This window comes from Peromyscus leucopus, chromosome 3 (assembly GCF_004664715.2).
Source record: "Peromyscus leucopus breed LL Stock chromosome 3, UCI_PerLeu_2.1, whole genome shotgun sequence".
Lineage (NCBI taxonomy): Eukaryota > Metazoa > Chordata > Mammalia > Rodentia > Cricetidae > Peromyscus > Peromyscus leucopus.
In genome coordinates this window covers 86,718,737-86,726,641 of record NC_051065.1, presented here as the reverse complement: position 1 = coordinate 86,726,641, position 7,905 = coordinate 86,718,737, and the positions used below count along the sequence as shown (strand labels likewise).

At 44.3% G+C, this 7,905-nt stretch overlaps 1 pseudogene; it reads left to right on the top strand.

The window, feature by feature from the left end:
- The first annotated feature begins 2,413 nt into the window (after nt 1–2,413).
- LOC114688920 lies at nt 2,414–5,073 on the top strand (annotated as a pseudogene).
- Nucleotides 5,074–7,905: the final 2,832 nt, after the last annotated feature.

The following is a 7,905-nucleotide window of genomic DNA, read 5'->3' as shown; positions in this document are numbered from 1 at the left end:
AGGACAAGTTTGAAATGGTTAGCTAAGATGTTTCAGCCTCATGGGCTGCCCCAGCCACGACTTGACCATCATTGCAGTTTTCTCAGGGTCTCCTAAAGATGCTTTAAGGCCCAGAAAGCAGGAACTTTAAGAACACAATGTCCATCTTCCCAAGAGGGGAGTAGGTGTTTATTAGTTATTTGGTGGGTTATGCCTGTTTGTCACTGTTTGGAGGGGTTAGTTGCAAGGTGTTATTGGTCATGGTTAGGGAGGAAACTAAGCAAAAGAGGTTAGATTCAGGGCTATCTTTCTGAAAAGACAAAAGGGGGTTATAGGAATAACAGGATAAAAGGGTAGATTACTGAATACTTTCAGACTGAAAAGCAACTAATAGTCTCAAACATTTTACATTGGTATAGATTTTTGTATATTGGTACAAATTTAAGGTTATTTTTGTTACAACATGCAAGGTACTGTACCTATGCAATTCATTTAAAACTGTGATGTAAAGTTCTACTCCTTGAAAGCTGCTATTACAAAGAGTTTAAGATAATTAAGGTAACAGTCAAACTTGTAGTAAGGGTGTAGATGTAGGCAGAAATAAGCTTTATTTAGCATCATGTATTTTAGTAGATAGGTGGTCTTCCAACACTTCAGAAAGCTACAGATTATGGCATTTTAGATGCTTTAATAATGTAAGGTTTTTCATGACAGTGAGACATGTCTGCTCCTGGCAGCACTAATCTTCAAAAAAAAAAAAAAAAATGATGGACATCAAAGAACCTCCATATAGAGTTTGCTTTCAATGTGGCAAAGTTAGCCACTGGGCTAGAAACTGACCTTGTCTTGACTGCTGACAGTATATTGTCCAAAATTGGACAAACAGGACACAAAAGAAGCTGACTGCTGAACTTTGCCAAGACAAGGTATGCCAGTTCTTCAAAATTTGAAGAATTCAGGTAATAGTTTATCCTTCATGGTCTTTGATGGAGTTGAAGACTAGATAGTTATAACATTTCTTTGTTTTCAAGTTTAGAAAAGAAACTTGTAAAAGAAATGTAATACTTACAAGGTCAAGAAACATGAAAGTTTAAGCTGTATATCTAAGAAAATATTTTAGATCCAAGGATACTTTTAGGCTGGTAATACAATTATGATAGAAACTGGTTTAGGTATAAACTCTGGAATCACCAAGATAGGATAGATAGTAGAATAATTTCTCCAAATTTGCCAAATACAAATAGACTGGACATTGTAAATATAATTCTTATCTGTTCTTATTATATATAGTTTTACTGTGTTAGTGTTAAAACCTTTATTTTTATTTAGATTGTATCTGATAATTGTTTTATTGTTTATAGCTTTACAGTGTTAAAGTCTTTCCTTTTTATGTAGACAAAAAGGGGTAAATATTGCAGGTTATTTGATCACACTCTGCTCTGGACGACGAAGATTTGAAAAAATACACTCCCACAAATTGGGGTAGTAGGCAAGTCTATGGGGGTATTTTCTTGATTAATGATTGATATGGTAAGGTCCATCCCACTGTGGATAGTGCTACCCAGGGCAGGTGGTCCCATGTTGTGTAATAGAACAGGATGAAGAAATCATGATGATATAGACAGTAAGCAGTGTTCTTCCACAGCCTGTGCTTTATTTTTTAGCTCAGTGAGAGTCAAATAAACCAGTTCCTCTCAGAGTTGCTTTTTTATTTGTTTGTTTTAGTCATGGTCTGTATCACAGCAATAGAAAGCAAAACAAACAGGTGATTTATAATTTAAATTTCATAATTTTTTTCAGTTATGGATAAACCAAACTGATTTTCAAATTTGAAACAAATGTATTTCTTTCACTCTTCTTACCTATAATTTTTGGTGAAGTATTTGAATTCTCTCTAAACAAAGTCCATTTGGATGCTAGTCATTATAATTTGAGTGCCTCTTCTCGCCACTGCAGTTGAGACTGGAGCAGCCCCGGTGAAAACTGTGTGCCCCCCCCCTTTTTTTTTTTTTTTTGAAGTGGGTTGTAAAAGTTCCGGAAGGCTGGTGGTAGGAGGGAAGCAGCGGCTAAGGTCGAGGAGATAGAACGCCAACAAGGATTTCACTGTGTAGCTCTGGCTGATCTGGATCCTGCTTTGTAGGCAAGCTTACCTGAAATTGAGCTACCCATCTGCTTTTGCCTCCTGGGTTGCTGGTTTTTAGGTACTCTGGAGTCCATAAGAAGGATGTCACGTCCCCTGGAACTGGAGGGAGATGCTGAGAGCAGAACTTGGCATGCTATATAGGAAGAAATGAAACATGGGCAAACAGAAACCCCCTCAGGGTGTGGCTGGATTCAGATAGGTCTTCTGGAATCCTGCTGTCTTCCTGTGAAGGGAAATTGGAGTGAGTTGCTTGCCTACCTGGGAAGACAGATGTGTCCTGCTGTGATCCAGCCCTTTATAGTTGAAATATTGGTAACACCAAGGAAAGCTGTCACAATTTGAAAAGATAATCCAAGACTGATTTCCAGACACTACAAGAAAAAAGGAAGGAAAAATGGCATTGTACCATCATCCCTTCATCACAAGAAGAAGGCATCCCATGAGAATTTTTGTGAACGATAATCGCCATGTGATGGCAAAGCATTCTTCAGTGTACCCAACACAAGAGGAGCTGGAGGCCGTACAGAACATGATATCTCACACTGAGCGGGCCCTCAAGGCTGTCTCTGACTGGATTGATGAGCAGGAATAAGGGCGGCAGTGAGCTCGCTGAGGCAGAAAATATGGATACACCCCACCCCCCCCGATGATGAGAGCAAAGAAGGGACTGGAAGTGTGACAGAAGACAAGTACAAAATACTCCAGTCTGTGGATGATGCTGCGATTGTGATAAAAAACACAAAAGAAGCCCCATTGTCCTTGACCATCCACCTGACTCCCCGTTGTCAGAGAAGAAATGGAGTAAATATTAACTGGAGAAACGCTATCAGTCAACGACCCCCCAGATGTTCTGGACAGGCAGAAATGCCTTGCTGCCTTGGCGTCCCTCCAACACGCCAAGTGGTTCCAGGCCAGAGCCAATGGGCTGAAGTCATGTGTCATTGTCATCCATGTCCTAAGGGACTTGTGTACCCGAGGGCCTTCCTGGGGTCCCCTCAGAGGATGACTGCTGGAGCTGCTGTGTGAGAAGTCCATCGGCATGCCAATAGGCCCATGGGTGCTGGCGAAGCCCTGCGAAGAGTGCTGGAGTGCCTGGCCTCTGGCATCGTCATGCCAGATGGTTCTGGCATTTATGACCCTTGTGAAAAAGAAGCCACTGATGCTATTGGGCATCTAGACACACAGCAACGGGAAGATATCACACAGAGTGTGTAGCATGCTCTGCGGCTCGCTGCTTTTGGTCAACTCCATAAAGTCCTAGGAATGGACCCCCTGCCTTCCAAAATGCCCAAGAAACCAAAGAACGCAAACCAGTGGACTACACTATTCAAATTCCCCCCAGCACCACCTACCACATCACACCGATGAAACGCCTTATGGAAGAGGATGGGGAGGAGAAGTCTGCCAGCAAAAAGAAAAAGAAGATCCAGAAGAAAGAGGAGAAGGCCGAACCTCCCCAAGCTATGAATGCCCTGATGAGGCTGAACCAGCTGAAGCCAGGGCTGCAGTACAAGCTGATCTCCCAGACAGGTCCTGTTCATGCCCCCATCTTCGCCATGTCTGTGGAAGTAGATGGCAGTACCTTTGAGGCCTCAGGGCCATCTAAAAAGACTGCCAAACTAAGTGTGGCTGTAAAGGTGGTTACAGGACATGGGCTTGCCAACAGGCACTGAAGGCAGAGACTCCAGCAAAGGGGAGGACTCGGCCGAGGAGTCAGATGGGAAGCCAGCCATAGTGGCCCCACACCCTGTGGTAGAAGCTGTCTCCAACCCCAGTTCCGTCTTCCCTTCAGATGCCACGACTGAGCAGGGGCTGATATTGGCTAAGCATGGCAAGAACCCAGTTATGGAGCTAAATGAGAAGAGGCATGACCTCAAATACGAGCTAATTTCTGAGACTGGGGGCAGCCAGGACAAACGGTTTGTTACGGAGGTTGAAGTGGATGGTCAGAAGTTTCAAGGTACTGGTTCAAACAAAAAGGTGGCAAAGGCTTATGCTGCTCTTGCTGCATTAGAAAAGCTTTTTCCTGATGCCCCCCTTGCCCCTGAAGCCAACAACAACAAAAAGAACCCCTGTACCTGTCCGAGGTGGACCCAAATTTGCTGCCAAGCCACACAACCCTGGCTTTGGCATAGGAGGCCCCTTGCATAACGAGTTGCCCCTGCCTCCCAACCTTCGAGGCTGGGGTCGAGGAGGGAACATCCGTGGGCGAGGACGAGGGCAAGGATTTGGTGGCGCCAACCATGGAGGAGGCTACATGAATGGTGCCGGATATGGAAGCTATGGGTAAGGCAGCAATTTGGCCATGGCAGGCTGCAGTAAGTGTCGGTTCTACAGCAATGGGGTGCATTCTGGGAATGCCGGTGGTGGAGGCAGCCTGGGGGCGGTAGTGGCTCATCCAGCTACAACTCCTACTACCAAGGAGACAGCTACAACTCACCAGGGCCCCCGAAACATACTGGGAAGAATGCCGCTGCATGGGGGCCAGCAGAAACCCTCCTACAGCTTGGGTTACCACTCCTACCAGGGCCAGCAGTAACCCTACAACTACAGCTATGGCACGCAGCAGGGAAAGCAGAAAGGCTAAGGCCGTGGGCAGGGCAGCTATTCCTCCTACTCCAACTCCTCCAATTCCCCTTGTGTGTGGTGGGGGGGGGCTCCGAATAGAGCTATGACAACAAATTCAACTACAGTGATAGTGGAGGCCTCAGGGCGGGAACAGCTGTAGCTCCAGTGGGTTCTCCTACAACACCGGCTCACATGGGGGTTACGGCGGAGGTTCTGGGGGCAGCTCTTCATACCAAGGCAAACTAGGAGGCTACTCATCACAGTCGAACTACAGTTCCTCTGGGTCCAGCCAGAGCTACAGAGGCCCTTCCAGCTCCTAACAGTCCTCACAAGGTGGCTACAGTCGGAACACAGAGCACAGCATGAACTACCAGTACAGATAAAGGCCCAGGCTGCCCTCCCTCCCTCCCACCTTCTGCACCGCAACTCTGCTCCAACTCGTCTCGGGAGATTGTCTGCACCTCACAGTCGCCATGTCCACCGGCGCAGCGCCCACCCGTCTCTGTGGCGATGTCGCCACGCTGTGAAGTGTGGTGGTCCTGAGACCCGTGCTGTGATCCCTGTTTACCTGTGTTCGGGACTCTGTGTCTTCAGTGGTTTGTTAGTTGTCATTACAACCTTGTCTGAGTAGTGTTGGAGTTGTTGCCTTGAGGTATCCCTCCGTCTGTCTCTGCCTGGTGTGAGTGCCATAGGGCGTCCTTAAAGGGTTGCAGAAGGGATACGGCATCTGTTACTACTTTTGTGAAGTGAATTAAATGATCTGACTTTATTTTAATACTTTGGTGTTTCAGTTTTATAAGTGAAAATTTTATTTTAAAAACCAGTGAGAAAGAGTGGTTTGTTTTGTTTTTGTTTTTGTTTTGTTTTGTTTTGGTATGTCTGGATCATTCAGGAAGAACATTTGAATTCCGCTGAATGTAGACAAATAAAGGAAAACGAAACAGCTTGTAAAAAAAAAAAAGAAGAATTTGAGTGCCACCTTTTCAAGTCTTGTGTTGCTGTTGGTGGTGGTATTCTCTGAGCACAGAATAGAGCACAAAAATCTTTAGAGCTATTCACCTTTATACATATTCTCTGAGGCCAGTGGTACCAAAATTGCCCTTGAAACAGGCTGAGATGTCCCCTAAATCAGAATACAAAACTTACCCTGGAAGTACTGACAATCATCTCACATAAGCTACCAATAAGAGAAGCAGTTGGTAGACTCAAAAACATTGTGGTCTCCTTGAGGTTTTTGTCACATGTTGAATCGCTGTGGATGACCAACCACTCATTGGCTGACAATAGTAAGTGGCAACATCCTCAGGTTCCAGGTACTGATGGTGAGAGTGAAGTCTGTCCCAGATCCACTGCCACTGAACCGGACTGGGACATCACTGGCCCTGGTGGATGCACTATGGATAAGGAGCCTGGGAACCTGCCCTGGTTTCTGCTGGTACCAAGCTAAATAAGTGCCAACACTCTGACTTGATATGCATGTCAGAGTTGCTGTTTCACCTGGAGAAAAACTCAGGGAGGGAGGAGACTGTGTTGTAGTTTCTCCAGTGACATCTGAAAATTGAAAGGAACAAGAAAAATCACATGTGCAATCTAGACCACCCTCATTATCTTCCTGGCAGAACTATGATCATTTCACCTTAAACTTGCTCCTTGGTAATAGAATTCAATAATGTTCAGAGACTTTTCATAGATGTAGAGTTATGTGGTTTCCATTCACTTGAGATCCACAGTAAAAGGAGACAGACAGGCAGGGCTGGAGTTTCCATGACTTACTCTGTTTTCTCTCTGAAGCAGAGTTCTGAGTCACAGTTATGAACTCTAGACAGCAGAAGGTTCTGGGAGGAGATGCAAAGCAGTAGGGGAGGGACTAGCTGGGCCTCCAGCTGCAGAAACTTTTACTTCCTTTCTTGTGCACTCAAGCAACTTGTACCCACAGGGTCACATTAAGAAAAGACATCAGCTCAGTCTAAGGGTAGAATTTCACTCTTGAATTCACAAAATTTATCCCTCTTTGCCCCTACTACACTTTCTCCTTAGGCTCCGCCAAATGAGGTTTGCCATAAGTCTATTGACAGAACAATGCCAACACATACAGACGTCCCCTTCAGTGCATGTTCATCAGATGGAAAAAGTTGATCATACACTTGTGTTTCAGATTGTTTTGTTTGTTCTATAGTCTATAAAGGCAGCCATAACCTTACAATAAAACATAAATGAAAGCACTCAAGTCAGAGGAGCAATTTATGTTGAATAAACACTCCAGCTATGTAGATGAGCACAACACAGGCTATGACTTTACTTTAGGAGAAATGAGCATTCTGTCCAGTAAGCTGGGGGCTTTCCGGTGAGTGATTTACTTTCTAAGCACATTTAATGGAACAGCTTTGGTAATGCAATTACAGATTCCAAGGAAATCTTCATATGTTCTAAAAGAGGTGTTTAATTCACACATGAACATTATCATTCCAATGTTGTTGATGTATTTTCAAGTCTGAAGTCAAAAACGAAGTCAGTTTACTGACTGTGTGACAGTTGTCAGCTGAGCCTCATTTTTTTCACTTTCCATGTAAGTAGTACTGAAAATAACAATACTTTAACATTATTATATATTTTAGTATATAGATTAAGTATGTCTTAGTCAGTATTATATTTGGCTCTGAAGTTGTTTTTCCACCAATGGAATGATCAAGAAATTTTTGTTAAGGAATTTGAGATCAATAGTATCTACCACCTTGGCTTCCCACAAGCATCTGGGGGTGAGGGCTACAGGATGCGGCAGCCTGAACAGGTAGTAAAAGATGCCTATGGCTTTAAGGGCAGCACTAAAAAGAAATCTTCCTTCTAGTGTTGACTTCTGTCTAGTGTCAGAAATGAAATATTGTAGGTTTTAACTCTACTTTCTTCTACTAAAACAATCACAGCTTCGAGTATGCTGGTGGACCTCTCCTTTGTTAGGTTGAACTTTGAAGCCATAATGCAGGTTCTTGGGTGAAAGAGATTGGAAAAGGAAGTTCCCTGTTTGTCCTGTTCATAATAAAAAAGATGAAAAGCAAGTAGCAGTACAAAGCAGCCTCCCCGGAACCCCAACCAGAACCACTCTGTAATCTCCAGAGCCTAGTTACATATGAGCAACCTTGTAGGCAACTAGACACTCGGGTGTCACTGTTGGGTGTCACTGTTGGGTGTCACTGTTGGGTGCAGATGTCTCAAACATC